Source organism: Schistocerca americana, chromosome 1 (assembly GCF_021461395.2).
Source record: "Schistocerca americana isolate TAMUIC-IGC-003095 chromosome 1, iqSchAmer2.1, whole genome shotgun sequence".
In the NCBI taxonomy this organism is placed as follows: domain Eukaryota; kingdom Metazoa; phylum Arthropoda; class Insecta; order Orthoptera; family Acrididae; genus Schistocerca; species Schistocerca americana.
This window is the reverse complement of record NC_060119.1, coordinates 102,478,423-102,494,939: the sequence shown is the minus strand read 5'-3', so window position 1 is coordinate 102,494,939 and position 16,517 is coordinate 102,478,423. Positions and strand designations below refer to the sequence as shown.

Here is a 16,517-nt window from a genome sequence, read left to right as displayed (position 1 = left end):
TAACAGACATATCATCTCCAAATACTACAATATTACAAAATATTGATTTTGTAGTTGTTATGTACAACTTGCTATATGTAAAATGAAACAGTGGATACTCCAGGACGGAATATGACTGTATTATGAAAAGGATTCAGTGCTACACACCATAAAGTGGAGATGTTGAGTTGCAGACAAGCACAATAAAAATACTGCGAAGCATGTAAGCTGTTGACCAAAAGACATTCCTTCAGAAGATGACAATACACACACACACACACACACACACACACACACACACACACGCAGATATTCTCACTATCATGACTCTCACACACAGGAGACCACTGTCTCTGGCCACTGAGGACAGACTACGAGCCTGGTGGGAAAAGCAATGTGGGTGGTGAGAGTAAGGAGGAAGCTGGGACAGGAGGTGAAGGGATAACCGGGTAGAGGTGGGGATCATAAGTACTGGTTCTGGGACCATACAGGGTCATGGTGGGGAGAGTGTAGGCAGCTGGGTGCAGTCAGAAGTTAGATGTTGGGAGGGAGGGGGAGGGGGGGGGGTTTATTGGAAAAGGGTGAGAAGGAAAAAGACGGTGGGTGGTGGAATAGAAAGCTGTGTAAGGGTCGAGTGGGAGCAGGGAAGGGGATAGGTGGGTGAAGGACAGTGATTATCAATGGTTGAGTCCAGGAGGGTACAGGAATGTAGGATATATTGCAGGGAGAGGTCCCATCTTTGCAATTCAGAAAACTGGTGTTGGTAGGAAGGATACTGATGACACAGGCTGTGGAGCAGTCTCTGAAGTGAAGAACGTTTTGTTCTATAGCACGTTCAGCGACTGGGTGGTCCAACTGTATCCTGACCAAAGTTAGTCAGTGGCCATTCATGTGGACAGAGAGCTTGTTGGATGTCATGCCCATGTGGAGCACAGCACAGCTGTTTCAGCTTACCACGTGGATCATATAACTGCTTTCATAGGTAGTCTAGTTTTTGATGGTGTAGTTGATGTTTGTGACTGGACTGGAGTAGATGGAGGTGGGATGATATATGGGACAGGACTTTTATACAGGTCTATTGTATGGATATGAACTTTGAGGGAAGGGGCTGGGAGCAGGGGAGGAGTAGGGACGGACAAGGATATTGTGTCCATTTGGTGGGTGGTGGAACACTACCATGGTAGGGATGAAAAGGATAGTGGATAGGACACTCATTTCAAGCCACAACTAGAGGTAGCTGAAACCCTGATGAAGAATCTGATTCAGTTGTTCCTTTCCTGGGTGGTTCTGAGTTATGAGGGAAATACTCCTTTCAGGCCAGATGGTGGGACTTTAGGAGGTGGTGGGTGACTTGAGAGATAAGGTACGGAAGATAAGTTTCAGGACAATTTTGGGAGAGTAATTTTGCTCTGTGACGGCTTCAGTGAGACCCTTGGTGTATTTTGAGAGGGACTACTTGTCACTACAGATGTGATAAGACACAGGTGACTAGGCTGTGTGGAAGGGACTTGTTAGTATGGAATAGGTAGGAGCTGTCAAAGTGGACATGTTGCTGGTGGTTGGTAGGTTACATATGGATGGAGTTAATGATGTCAAAATAGAGGAAGGTGGCTTGTTGGGTTGAGGAGAACCCAGTGAAGCATATGGGGGAGAAGGCTTTGAGGTTTTGGAGGAATGTGGATAGGATGTCACCATCCTCAAACCAGATTACGAAGATGTCATCAGTGAATTCGAACTAGGTCAGGGGTTTGGATTTCTGGGTGGTTAGGAAGGATTCCTCTAGATGGGCTATGAATACGTTAGTGCGGGACGGTGCCATGTGGGTGCCCGTTGCCGTACTTCAAATTTGTTTGTTGGTGATGCCGTCAAAGTTGAAGTAATGATGGGTTAGGATATAGTTGGTTGTGGTGACCTGGAAAGAGGTTGTAGGTTTGGAATCCACCAGACCTTGGGAAAGGTAGTGTTCAATAATGGCAAAGCAAAAGGCATTGGGGATATTAGTATAAAGGAAGTGGCATCAATAGTAATGGGCAGGGCATCGTGTGGTAAAGGAACAGGAACTGTGGAGAGTTGGTGGAGGAAATGGTTGGCGTCTTTTTATGGGAGGGAAGGTTGTGGGTGATAGGTGGAACATGTGTCTCTGTGAGAGCAGAGAAGGTTGCAGGTAATAGGCAGAAGGTGTTGGTCTATGGAAGCAGAGACTCTCAGTGGCGGCACAGCATCTGGCCACAATGGATGGTTGGGTGTATTGACTTTATGAAGCATTTAGATGGTAGGAGGATGAGGATTGGTAAGTGTGAGGAAGGAGAGGGAGAGAGAGAGAGAGGCTCAAGGGAGAGGTTCTGGGATGGGCATAAGGATTTGAAGAGAGACTGGAATTCCTGTTTGATTCAGTGGGGCCACTATGGCAGGGTTTGTTGATGGACGAATCTGAGAGCTGACGGACACATACCAAGTAATTCTTGTGGTTCAAAACAACAGTGGGGGAGCCTATGTCAGCAGGTAGGATTATAAGATCAAGACATACAGTCTTTTTACTCCTCATGGTTTTACTTCTCTCCTTGTCTGCTCCCTCCTCCCCTCCTCCACTTCTTTCTCTGTTTAACTTTCGGACTGCAGCTAACTGCCCTACACTCTCCCCACCACATCCATGTATGCTCCCAAAAGCAGCACTTGACCATCCCCCATCCCTACCCTGCTATTCCTCCCCTCCCCTCCCCCCTCCCATCATGCACATTGTTCACAGTCTGCCCTCTCAGCGAGAGACAGTGGTCAGGTGTGTGACAGTTTTGTGTGTGTGTGTGTGTGTGTGTGTGTGTGTGTGTGTGTGTGTGTGTGTGTGTGTGCGTGCGCATCTGTATATTTGTGTTGTTGACTTCAGAGAAAGACCTTTTGGCTCAAAAGCTTACTTATTTAGAAGTTTTTTTGTTGTGCCTGTCTATGATGCAACATCACTACTATATTATTATTGCATCAGATGTAATTTCTGTTCTGTCAGCGTATCAGAAGTTGCGGTTTTTGCATCAAGTACTTTACTGTTGCTGTGAAATGTCACGGGCTGCTATTTTTCCATCAGATCTTTTGCTTTTGCTCTGGAACATCATAGGCTGCTGTTTTCTCTTCAAATGTTTTTCTTTCGCTCAGGGACATAGGAGGTCACAGTTTTTCTATCTGTAATATTGGGAGTCCCATTTTTTATGTTCTCTACTCTCACCCACATACTTCTTTTATGCTGTGGCTCTGGGTACAAATGAAAGAATTTGTTCTCGATTGTTGATCATCTTGTGAGACAGACAGAAAAGTTGACTTCTTATTACCATTATCGTGACCAATCTTCATAAGTATATGCAGTTTGTGGGTTGCAGGGATCATTGGAAAGAGGATCAGCAGTTTCGATCAGGCTCTGTTTGCAAAAATATTTATTTAGCGTCTTAAAATACAATACAATGGTTGCTGGCCATTAGCCAGTGATAATGTTAAGTCTCGCACAATTGAAAGCCCACCCCCTTCGCCCTCAATCCATAATTCTGTAGAGCTCTAATTTACATAATATTGAAATCCTGACATTTTATTTACAAGCCTTTGAAAATTCATAAAATTCAGCATTGCTTAACAACCTTTCCTTAGGTCCCTACAACATGACCCTAACAGGTCCTCCATGTACTGCAGGCTCTTCGTTATTCCCAAAAAAGTGATGACTTGACCATACCCTTCTGGCCGGCAAGATATCTACCATTGTTGTACTAGACCGATAGGAGTATGTAAGTGAGAGTCTGTGCCGGTTGTGTGACACCTCTATGTACAGTATCTGCCATCGAGATCTCATCCCACTGATACAAGCTGACCTACAGTTGATTCCTTAAAACTTCAGACTCCTCACGAGGACTAAGACCTCAGTCCATAGCATTTCTTACCCAACTGAAAATACACACCTCCACCTTTTACCTTCTTCCTAAGATCTATAAACCCAGTCACCCTGATCATCCCATAGTTGCTGGCTTCAAAGCACCCACCAAAGGTGTATCTCCCTTAGTTGATCAACACTTGCAACCAATAGTATGAAGACTTTGCTCCTATATTAAAGACACCAATCATTTCCTAGATCATCTAAAATCTGTGCCTGTCCCATTGTGCCACACATCCTGCTTGTTGCCATTGATTCCACCTCCTTTAATACAAACAAGTACATGCTCTGTCTGCTGCTGAACATTTCCTCAACCAGCACCCACCTTATTCCAAATCAATGATGCCCTTCCTACTCACCTTAATCAGCTTTAACCTTACACTAACTACTTTACCTTCGAGGGGCAGATGTATAAGCAGATCAGGGGCATGGCCATGGGAACCAGGATGACTCTTCCTATGCCAACCTTTTCATGGGTCACTTGGATGCTTTCCTGGTGTCCACAAGCCTTTAGCCATTGGTTTGGTTTAGATACAGTGATGACATCTTTGCAATATGGACTCTTAGCAAGGCTGGCCTGTTAAAGATTGTCCCAATTAAATGTCACGTGGTCCTATTCTGAATCCCACGCCACTTTCCTTGATGTTGAGCTGATCATCACCAAGGATCAGCTGAACACTTCTGTTCAAACTAAGGGGACCTAGACGTCACTTTCGTTCACATTGGGGGACTGAAGCATCATGGTTGTTTTTTACACTAGTATTTTTAAACATAATAACACAAAAAATTTAATAATAATTGAAATGAAACTTTAACTAAAGAATTAGTATATTGTGACCACTGTGTGAAAAAAAATTTGAACACTGCTGCATTCAAAATAGTGAGAAGATTGATTTTTCTCTTATATATTGAATTATGTGTGAATTTTATTCTAGGCATGCTGTACTTGCACACAATTGAAATTTAAAATTCAGAAGATATTTTGTTCATTTAAGAATGGAACAGGAATATTTACTAATTTGTTGTTCTATGTATTTGGGAAAAAAAAAATGTTGTTTTGGAATCTGCTTTCTTCTCCTAATAATTTATGAACATATGACATGTTCCAGCTGAAAATATTTCATATAATGTTGAATATCCTTGTCCACTCTATAAGTTGAACTCCTTACAAACAGATTGATTGATAGGTGTCACTGGATGCGGATATGGACAGGCTTGTGGTCAGCAGGCTGCTCTCCCCACCATCCTCAATTTTTGTGAATGGAGCCACCACTTCGTAGTCAAGCAACTCCTAAAATGGATAACCTATTCCTTGACATTATAACATATGTCCTGTCAACCTGTCACTTATTTTCAGTCAGTGTTTTCCATATACCCCTTCCCTCACTAATTCTGCAGAGAACCTTATCAGTCCGTACCTTATCAGTGTATCTTATTTCCAATACACTTCTGTAGCACCACATAACAATTATGTTTCACTACCAGACAATGCTGTGCTCCAAATGTACATTATCAGATATTTATTTCTCAAATTAAGGCATATGTTTGGTACAAGCAGACTTCTTGTGGCCTCCTAGGCACTAGACTGGCTGCAACTTTGTCTTCACTGGATGTTATTACAGCACCAACTCATCTGAAAAAGCAGATTTCCTGGGCCACCATATCCAGTTATGGTACTGCTGATCCCTCCCAAAAAATCTTAGGATTGCACCTGTTGTCATTCAATATTTCCTTGTCTTGAAAGTATTAATCAGCTAATTTGTCAAGGCTGTTACTTCTTAAATTATGCCCTGAAATGAGGACCATTGTGACTGACATTTTGTCCACCATATCTATAATAGCTCTTCATCTCCCTCTAAATCTCCACAATATCCTTGCCAGACCCTGCACTCCTGCACCCATTTTGCTGCTCTATGGGTCCTACCCTTGTGACCATCTCCACTGTAAGACCTGCCCTATGCAGCCTCCTACCATCACCTATACCAGTTCTGTAGCTGGCAGAGCATGTACTACCAAAGGGAAAGCCATCTCTGAAATGACACATCTCCTATACTAGCCATTACATGAACACTGTTCAGCTTTTTACATGGGTGTGACAACCACCAAGTTACCAGTTTGTATGAATTGGCATAGACAGAGTGTGTATACTGACAACACACAATATCCTGTAGCAGAGCTTGCTGTAACACATGTCAGTCTTGAACATGGCACCTGTTTCAGCACATGAGCCATCTTTATTCTGCCCCCAGACACCATTTTCTCAGAACTCCGCAGATGGGAACTGGCATTACAACTTGTCCTTGGTTCTCACCACCCACTTGTTATTAATTTTTGTTAATTTCTTTGCTTTCAGTATTCATTTCTTCACTCCCTTTTAGTTTTCAGTATCGTTGTTTTATGACCTGTCTATTCCCCCCACGCCTAACACATACTTATCTTTCTTTTCTTTTTAACTTGTGCAGGATGTTTTTGTCAGTTATGGCTGTATTGCATATTGCCTTATCTCCAATCTTTAACCTCTCAGATTTTCAAATCTCATCTTGTGCAGTCTTCAACAATCCATCTTTCCTTCTTATCCCATCCAGTAAGTCTCCCTTGACCCAGAGTTCCTCTTCCAAACTCTCCACATTTCCTAAACCTCACTAGTTCTTTCCATTTACACCTCTTCCTTCCCCTTCAAATTCTCAACATCATAAATAATAATGACTGGCTGGTCATGTGCATTATAAATTCCTCCCCCCCCCCCCCCCCCCCTTTTTCTTTTTTTGCAGAAACCCCCTTCTGTAGCTAAGCACTTTTGTTCCTTTCTTTTTATCTGACTGCAGCTCTTCACATCCATCCCATTGTAGCTCAACAACTAGAATAATCTTCATATTATTGTTTCCCATCAATCTTCTAAGGCATTTTTGTTCTGGTTGTTGCAGCATTTGACATTCCAGGCAGGAATCATTGTTCTGTCATTGTGCCTCCTCCTTTGAAGTTGTTCTTGCAGCCCCCCCCCCCTCTCCCCTTGCCACTCCCCCCCACATCTGTGCACTCACACACACACACACACACACACACACACACACACACACACACACACACACACACTTACTGGGTTCCAAGCAGGGGACTATCCTGTCATCAGATACTGATTAACATAAGGGGAACCTATATTTTGAATATAAAATGGAGACTGCATTATGCAGGAAAAATAAATTGCAGTGGTATTTTGTTGTCTTCCACAATTCTGGAGCCCATCCTGAACGTTGTATTCACCTTGGGTCAGGCATTGGTTTGCCTGTTGGTCCACGGGAAGTATTTCGTTTCCCTCCTACCACCCATGTCTGGTAGCCATTTCCCGGTCCACCAACTGGGGACATGCCTTCTAGGGGTCACAGGCCCCTCCAAGTAAAAAAAATGTTTTACTTACCACCTTGAAAAATCAAAAGTTATGTCATCAGTGTTATGTGTATTTGTGGGTACATGTCTGCTGTTCTGGTACATATCGAAATCCCTAATAATAAAATAGTACCACTACACACAATTAGAGCAGGGGGGGGGGGAGGGGGGGGGGGGGGGGGGGAAGATGCCTCACTCTGATAAAGTAAAGTAGCATGCAGTAATTGATTACTGCATTTGAAGAAGAACAACACTGGAACAGTCCACACTGAGCCAATGGAAATGTATGGGACCAATGCATAAGACACAGTGGCTAGGCAGTGTAAATGCTTCCAGTATTGTGAACAAGTCTGAACCACAAATTACAGTGAAAGCTCCTCTCTTTGTGAAAAACTTGGGATCAGTAGATAATTGGAGGCGTTGGTGTACAAAGACCAGGTTTTCTTGATCAAGATAGTAGCAGAAAAAGTAAAAAACAGTATGGATCCGTTTTCAAAAAATTGCACAAAATTTTGAATGTGGTAGCTCACAGTCCATTGAGTCCTGCGACAGATCACACCCATTCACGTAATCTGTTGAATCAATTCAGAGGACATCTTTAGCCACCATATCTTCATGGATAAGAGCTGCAGCCTGTAATTGGAAAAGTGTCATGATCTTCATGGATAAGAACTGCGGCCTGTAATTGGAAAAGTGTCATGATGGTCTCTCCGTTGGCAAAAGATTCAAAGCTGGTCCCTCATTCAGATCTCTGGGTGGGGATTGCCAAGGGGGAGGTGATAGTGAGAAAAAGACTGAATAACCAACGAAAGAATAATGTTCTGTGAGACGAGACATGGAATGTCAGATGTTTCATCATGGTAGGGAAGCTAGAAAATGCAAAAAAGGGAATTTCTAAGGCTTAATCCAGATGTAGTTTGTGTCAGTGAAGTGAAATGAAAATAGAATGAGGATTTTTGTTCAGACGAATAAAGAGTAATATCAAGAGCAGGAGAATACAGTATAATGGAAGTAGGATTTATTATGAATAGGAAGGTAGGACAGAGAGTGAGTTACTGTGGACAGTTAATTGATAGAGTTGTTCTCATGGTACTTCATGAGAGAAGATCTTTTTTCTTGATTCTTCATGTAATTTCAGGTGTAAGCCGTTTAACATGAACTGTGTCATTATTGAAAAAATGTTGTAATTATCAGTTGAGAGTTGTATGTGTCTGAGGGGAAGTTTGTTTTCTTGTTCTATGATAGAGTGGGACCATTCTTTCCGTTTGTATGGAGGATACACAGTGTAGATTATTCAGCCATTTTTAGCCCTTTAACTCCTCTGGACGTGTTAACGTACGCACCTTTGTGCCTCTCCCTGTGTGTTCTGAATTTGTATACGCGTGCCACCAGTCATTCTACCTGGTACTCTGAACGTGTCTACATGTAAACACATTCAAAGCACACAGGGACGGGTACAAAGGTTAACGCGTCCAGAGCAGTTAAAGTGTTAAACAGTCCTTAGAATTCTTTGCATCTCAGGAGGTATTCAGTTGTATGTCTGTGGCATAGAACTCTCTCAGTGTTAAACATCAGTTAACTCTTTTTCATACCACATCTTTTCAATATGTGGTGCACAGAGTAACAACCGTCTGGTTCCCTTGTGTAGTGACATAACTAATAATCACATTTTTATGTGTAACAGTTATTCTGTTTTCTTTTCCATTAATACAAATGGCTCTGAGCACTATGGGACTTAACTTCTGAGGTCATCAGTTCCCTAGAACTTAGAACTACTTAAACTTAACTAAGCTAAGATCACCACAAACATCCATGCCCGAGGCAGGATTCGAACCTGTGACCGTAGCGGTCACGCAGTTCCAGACTGTAGCACCTAGAACCACTTGGCCACTCCGGCCGGCTCCATTAATACAGTAATATACACAACAAATATGTGGTATTTTTCATTAAATTCTGTTTTGATATCTTAGAGTGTGGTAGTTTAATCCATCATAGAACACAACATTTACTGAGATTTTATAATTCATCAATTGCCAACAACAGTTTACCAAAATTTCTGTTACTTATTGTATTTGTTACATACTGCAAGTCCCACTTTCCTTAGCAGTTTACATAAATTTCTGTTATATTTATCACACACTGCAACTCCCTGTTTCTGAAACTCTGAAGCTGTACTCATGTTTGTTCATGTGGAATACACTCATTACTGGTAGGTGCATTCACCATATATGTATTGTTTTTTACATGTAGCTAATAGCTTTGAAGGTCTCAGTGACCATCCCAAATCTTCCATTTACTAACCTTTGGCAATGTAGTCATGGGTAGTTGGAAGCGTGTTTCTGTTGTACTAGAGTCATCATTTGTGAAGGTTCATCTTCTTTCTTCATGTATGGAAATATTCTTTCTTGATTCATGATGTAATTTCTGTAATGTGTGAAAAATGTGTAAGTGAGTTGTGTGGTGAGTTTGCATTCTGTTGCTCTGTCAGTGTCCAGTTGAGTTGTTTGAAGTGTGTTCATTGAATAGTATTGATCTTGTATATCAGCGACATCTTTCTTCATGTAAGGGTTTCTTTGTTGATTCGGTGTATTGTTTGAGTGAGTAGTGTGTAAAATGATTGTTTTCAAGTTTGTGCTGCTTGGTTATAGAGTGCTTCTATCTCTGTGTCTACATCTGTTTGTGAGAGTGCTTTTGTTGTGCAGAGTAGCTTTTGTTTTGTAGGGACTTGTTTCTTCTTGAGAAAAAATATTCCTTCTTCATTCCTTATGTAATATTATGGGTAATCTGTTTAACTTGTGCAGTGTCATAATTGATAAAAGTGTTGAATGTAAATATTGGTTGACAGTTGTATGAGGTTGTATGGAGGATATGTGATATAGGTTAGTCTGCCGTTTCTAATCTGTCCATTGAGTTCTTGATGATTCCTTAGTTATATGGTTGTATCTTCTGCAGCATAGGAATTGCTGAGTGGTTAATAGCATGTAGCACTGTTGCAGACATCTTTTCAATACTGTACTTACTCGAATCTCAGCTGCACTCAAATCTAAGCCGCACCTGAAAAATGAGACTCGAAATCAAGGAAAAAAAAATTTCCTGAATCCAAGCCGCACCTGAAATTTGAGACTCGAAATTCAAGGGGAGAGAAAAATTTTAGGCTGCACCTCCAAATCAACAAAGTTGGTCCATTGTAATATGAGACACAATTTAGGTCGAATGAATGATGATACAGTTACAGTAGTTTGGTTTGAGTCGTAAGCATAGCAGTTAAGCTTTACCAGGTAGCCAGTGCTATGCGTCAAGCATTCTGTCCGTATTTATACGGGTATCCTTCCTTTTTCATGTGCTTCATCTGGTTTGAATTGATTGCTTATTTTTCTTTGATCTGATAAGTGCTGTTCTCTTTGTTATAGGTGTATACGTCACTTTAAGCAGAAAATCCATTACTGTACTGTGTCATGCATTGTTTGTCGCATTCTGATAATGAGTGTTTATGACCTGTCGCCGCTCACGGCATGGCTTGCTTTTGTGCATGCTACCGCCACTAACAATAAAAAAAAAGGGAGGTATTGTCTCATTAGCGAAACAATGGCAAGAGACTGCTATTTGTTGTTACTTACACTGCTGCTTTATTTGATAATGGTCAACAAGAACCAAATAATAGACTGCATATGATAGAAGATGTTCTGAATGAGAGTTTAGCGAAAAATTTTCTCCATTTGAAATTCTTTGCAGACACCTCTTTAGTACATTACATTCTGCACAGAAATTAGAGTCATCTTAGATTTAAAAATCTAGTCAATTGCCGTGCTTCATTTCTGACTGTATCAATATTAGGCATAAGAATAATACGAATATAAAAATGACATGATATGTATATTCTTCCGCGTTTGCTGTTGTCTCACTCTAGTTTTGTAGTTTGTTAGGCAGACAGGATTTAAATGAGTTAGCAGCAAACACGAAAGAATACGAGGCAAAATGTTTATATTCGTATTATTCTTTTGGTGAAGAGAATACTGCACGTGATTCACAATTCATAAAAGTTCCTATTAGCAACCATCTCTTCTCACAGGTAGGAAAAAATTCAGAATGTAGAGTTGGCATATGGCAAACATCCTAAACAGTCTTGCCAATCGGTTTTTGTAGTATGTTGAAATGCTACTACATTCGAAGATGAACAATACAGAATTTGTATTTACTTCGTTGGATAATGAACGAAAATGCAGTGGTCAAAACTTGGGGTGGAGAAAAAAACTTAAATTTATTTACTGACGCAGAGGTTTTGGCGCCAGTATTCATCTTTGTATCTGCAATGCATGCCTGCGTAGCGCTACATATATTTGACGGTAGAAGTTAGTTGTCACGTCACCAACCAACATTTTTCAGAACTTCCACTTACTTTGTACTTGATTCTAAGCAGCAGTGGATCTTTTGGATTACAATAACCGTAAAAAAGTGCGGCTTAGATTCGAGTAAATACGGTATATGACATCCACATGGACAATTTTGTGGTGCTCTTGGTAATAACAAAATTAGAACACAAATTTTAAGATTTAATAGTTTTTTGTTTCCTTTTTCATTAATACAGCCATATACACTGAAGAACCAAAGAAACTGGTATAGGCATGCATATTCAAATACAGAGATACGTAAAAAGGCAGAATATGGCTCTGCAGCCGGCAATGACTACATAAGACAACAAGTGTCTAGTGCAGTTGTTATATCGGTTACTGCTGCTACAATGGCAGGTTATCAAGATTTAAGTGAGTTTGAACATGGTGTTACGGCTGGTACACAAGCGATGGGACACAGCATTTCTGAGGCAGCGATTAAGTGGGATTTTCCTATATGACCATTTCACGAGTGTACCGTGAATATCAGGAATCCGGTAAAACATCAAATTTCCAACATTGCTGCAACCAGAAAAAGATCCTGCAAGAACGGGACCAATGATGACTGAAGAGAATCATTCAACATGACAGAAGTGCAACCCTTCTACAAATTGCTGCAGATTTCAATGCTGGGCCATCAACAAGTCTCACTGTGTGAACCATAGGGCTTTCGGATTCGTAGGCCCACTTGTGTACCCTTGATGACTACACCACACAATGCTTTACACCTTGCCTGGGCCCATCAACACTGACATTGGACTATTGATGACTGGAAACATGCTGCCTGTCAGACAAATCTTTTTTAAAATTGTATAAAGCGGATGGTCGTGTACAGGTATGGAGACAGACTCATGAATCCATGGACCCTGTATATCATCAGGGATCTGTTCAAGCTGGTGGAAGCTCTGTAATGGTGTGAGGCATGTGCAGTTGGAGTGATATGGAGCCCCTGATATGTCTAGACATGGCTCTGGCAGGTGATGTGTATGTAATCATCCTGTCTGATCTTGTGCATCCATTCATGTCCATCGAGCCTTCCAATGGACTTGGGCAATTGCAGCAAGACAATGTGACTCCCAACACATCCAGAATTGCTACACCGTGGCTCCAGGAACACTCTTTTTGAGTTTAAACACTGCTGCTGCCCACCAAACTCCCCACATGTGAACAGTATTGAACATATCTTGGATGCCTTGCAATGTGCTGTTCAGAACAGATCTCTACCTCTTCGTACTCAGGATTCAGGTTGTCAGTTCAGTTCCTCCCAGCACTACGTCATACATTAGTTGAGTCTATACCATGTCATGTTGCGGCACTTCTGGATGCTCATGGGGGCCCTACACGATGTTAAGCAGGTGTACCAGTTTCTTTGGCTCTTCATTGCATACGCGAGAAATATGTATCTTTTGCATTAATTCTGTTATGATATCTCAGTGTTCGATAATTTAAACCATCCACGAATGTAGCTTTTGTTGATTTATATATATCACCAGTTGTTTATAGCAAGTTTACTTACATTTCTGTCATTTATTACATGCCTGCATCTCCCACTTTTCATGACTCTGAAGTTGTACTCATGTTTATTCAAGAGAAAAAAAAAGAACTCATAGGCAGTTGGTCTCATCACCAAATACGTATTAATTTTAACTTGTTGCTAATGTGTTTGTAGCTCTCAAGGACCATCCCATATCTTACATTTTGTGTCTTTCATGTCAGTGTACTCATGTGTAGTTGAAAGCATATTTTGTGTTGTACTAGGATCTTTGTTTGTCATCTTCTTTGTTCACATATGGAAATCTTCTTCCTTGATGCATCATGTAATTTGAGAGGATTGGTAGTTTTAATTCTGTATTGTGTAAAAAGTTTCTGATTGAACTGTGTGATAAGGTTGCATCGTGTTGATTTATTAGTGTTCAGTTGAGCTGTTTGATGTGTTCCATTTGAATAGTAGTTATCTTGTATCAGGGATGGATGAAAAGTAATGCCTCCACCTTCGTTAATTGGGTTTGGATGGGAATATTTTAATAAATCAAACGCAGAAATAATCCTTAGAATGTGATCTTTAATTACCAATATTCACTTTTCCACATAATCATGTCAATTGAATACATTTCTGCCAACGATGAATAAGTTTTCTGAAGCCATCATGGAAGAAGCCAACACTCTGTTTCCGCAACCACTGTCTCACAGTTCTCTCAACGTCTTCATCAGAAGCATAATGATGTACCCGCAGATCGTCTTTTATTATCAGGAACAGATGGAAGTCAGACGGTGCTCAATTTGCACTGTATGGAGGATGCCGTATGGTGGTGAGATTCAGTCTCTGAAGTTCTGCAGTGGTGGCACGAGAGGTGTGTGGTTTGGCATTGTCACGCTGCAGGAAAACATTTCCCTAGACCTTTCAGACCCAATGACATACAGTACTCCCATCAACACAGTCACCATAAACTGCTTTCATTGTCTGATGCATCTCCTTTGGGATGACACCTTCTGCTGTCAAGAATTAAATGACTGCATCCGATTTGGAGTGGTGTGTGCTAAAAATGTCATGCGTATTTATACTGTTATGCTACGTTCTATTTAAATTGCCATATATCACACAGTATTCACTTTAAAAAAATGAAAAAATTACCACTTATCCATAAAAGTATGTAGAATATTATGGCTTACACAGATTATGATAATGTTTCAAATGAATTTGATTGCGACAGTCCAAATAAAATATTTTTTTGAAAAAGTATTATAAATTTGACTTTGATTCCATATATACAACACTGTGCTTCAATTTAAGAAAGTTAACTACAGTCCATAGAATCTACACACATTTCTGAGTAAAGTGACATGAAGAATATGAAATTTGTGTTATTATTTAGAAAGATAATAATTATTTATTTGAAGAGAACATTACAGAATTTCCATGTCTACAATATGACTTAGCATTTGTGTTTAGGAAAACATTCACCATGCAACCCCTTATTACAACCATTACAAACAGTTCTTGACCCTCTTTTCCTTCCCTGACTAGTACACGCACAGCATCTTGACTCTTTCTTCTCTGGAAGTTTTCTCATACCCGGAGCACCACGAGGATCATCAATTGCATTTTTTTGTTGCAGCCATTCATCTGACAAGGCTTCCATTATCATTACAGTATATACATATCTGGAAACAAATTTCCTTCCCTTATTATGTTCCTTGTATAATATGTAAGAGTTCAGTACCATTCTTAATATTATGTTAAAAGCTACCTTCTTCCAGTAATGAAGAGTTCGCCTCTCATCCAAATACGCATACAGCATCATGTCGGATGTGTCTATTCCACCCATATACTGGTTGTACTGGTGTATTATTTCTGGCTTTTTTACTGTTTTATTTTTATTTTGGACTTGGACTTCAATGTCACCAGCACCAACTTTACTTGACAATAAGAGAACGGGGGTATGCTGGGATTTTTTCTCTCCGTACACACATGCTAGTACCAGACCTGACTTACAATACATCCTTTCCCCAATTCCAAATTTCATTCTAAATTGCTCTGGCAAATATTTCCTGTTTTTTCTTAAAGTGCCGGTAATGTATGTGCATAGTTTGTAGAGACTTTTTACAAGTGGTACTGACATGAAAAAGTTGTCCACAAAGATATGATATCCCTTGTTCAAATAACTGCCCAAACGCAGTAACTTCTGAACAACACAGTAACCTAAGCCATGTCTTGCAATCTCAGCCTTATCTTCTTGGCTTTTGGCACCTCTGTATGTATAAAATCCAAGACAGTAGTGCGTTATAGAGTCACACAGCATCCAGAATTTGATTCCTCATTGGTAGTGGTGTTTGTTTGCAAATACTGTAGTAGGGAAGTGTGACATTTAGTGCCAACTAGACTCTCATCAATACTAAGTTGTTCATGAGGTGTGTAATGATGTCTAAATATATTATTAGCATGATGTACCAATGGCTGGTACCTGATACATGGGTCATAATGAGGATGGCCTGGTGCTGGACATTTCTCACTATCCACAAGATGAAAGAATTTCATCAGATGCCTAAATTAGTGGGCAGAAAACATTTTACCAAACCATGGAAATGCCTGTGACGGTTTTGTGATCCAGTATGATAGCATTGTGGGCCTTTTATTGAGTCCCATATTTAGTAAGCAAGCAATAAAACCTCTTACCTCGGTACTTGTCACATTCTTCCATTTCTTATACGGTTTGGACAATGTAGCATGTTTAGTTATAAACTGTTTAGCTGAGCAATTCGTATCAGTTACAATAAGCTGCAACAACATTGTAGTAAATAATAGATTGAAATATTCTATCACAGGAGGTCCTACTGGTGGCATATGTTTTGGTCCTGGCAGCTCTTGAAATGGATGTGGTAATGGCTGTAGTGTTTCAGACGCGCGTACTTCAGTGTATTGTACATCTTCCATTTCGTCTTCACTTTCCCCCACAATATCACCAAGTACATCACTGTCACTTTCTGAACTGTTGCTGCTTTCGCTAAAACACTCTGTATCACTAGTACATTCTAAAAGTTCACAAATTTCTTCGTCGGTAAGTCCTCTACTGTGGCCTGGTGTAGGTCGCATTTTTCACAAAAAATGGAGAAAATAAACAAACCGTAAACTCTTAGTGTGAAGAAAAACACATAGAAACAATGATAAATAACAGTACTGAGCAAAAACAAGAACATAGAATGCAATAACAGAATATAAACATGTACTGCGAAACACAACGTCAATAAACAAACGATGCAAAAGTGGAATAATTGAATGCCAATATTTCACCAAAACGATGCTCAGTTGTCGATAGCTATCAATCTACACATAGCTCGATTCAAAGAGCATCTGTAATCAGCAC

At 40.4% G+C, this 16,517-nt stretch overlaps 1 pseudogene; it reads right to left on the bottom strand.

Moving 5' to 3' along the window:
- Positions 1–14,576: 14,576 nt before the first annotated feature.
- LOC124602404 lies at positions 14,577–16,246 on the bottom strand (annotated as a pseudogene).
- Positions 16,247–16,517: the final 271 nt, after the last annotated feature.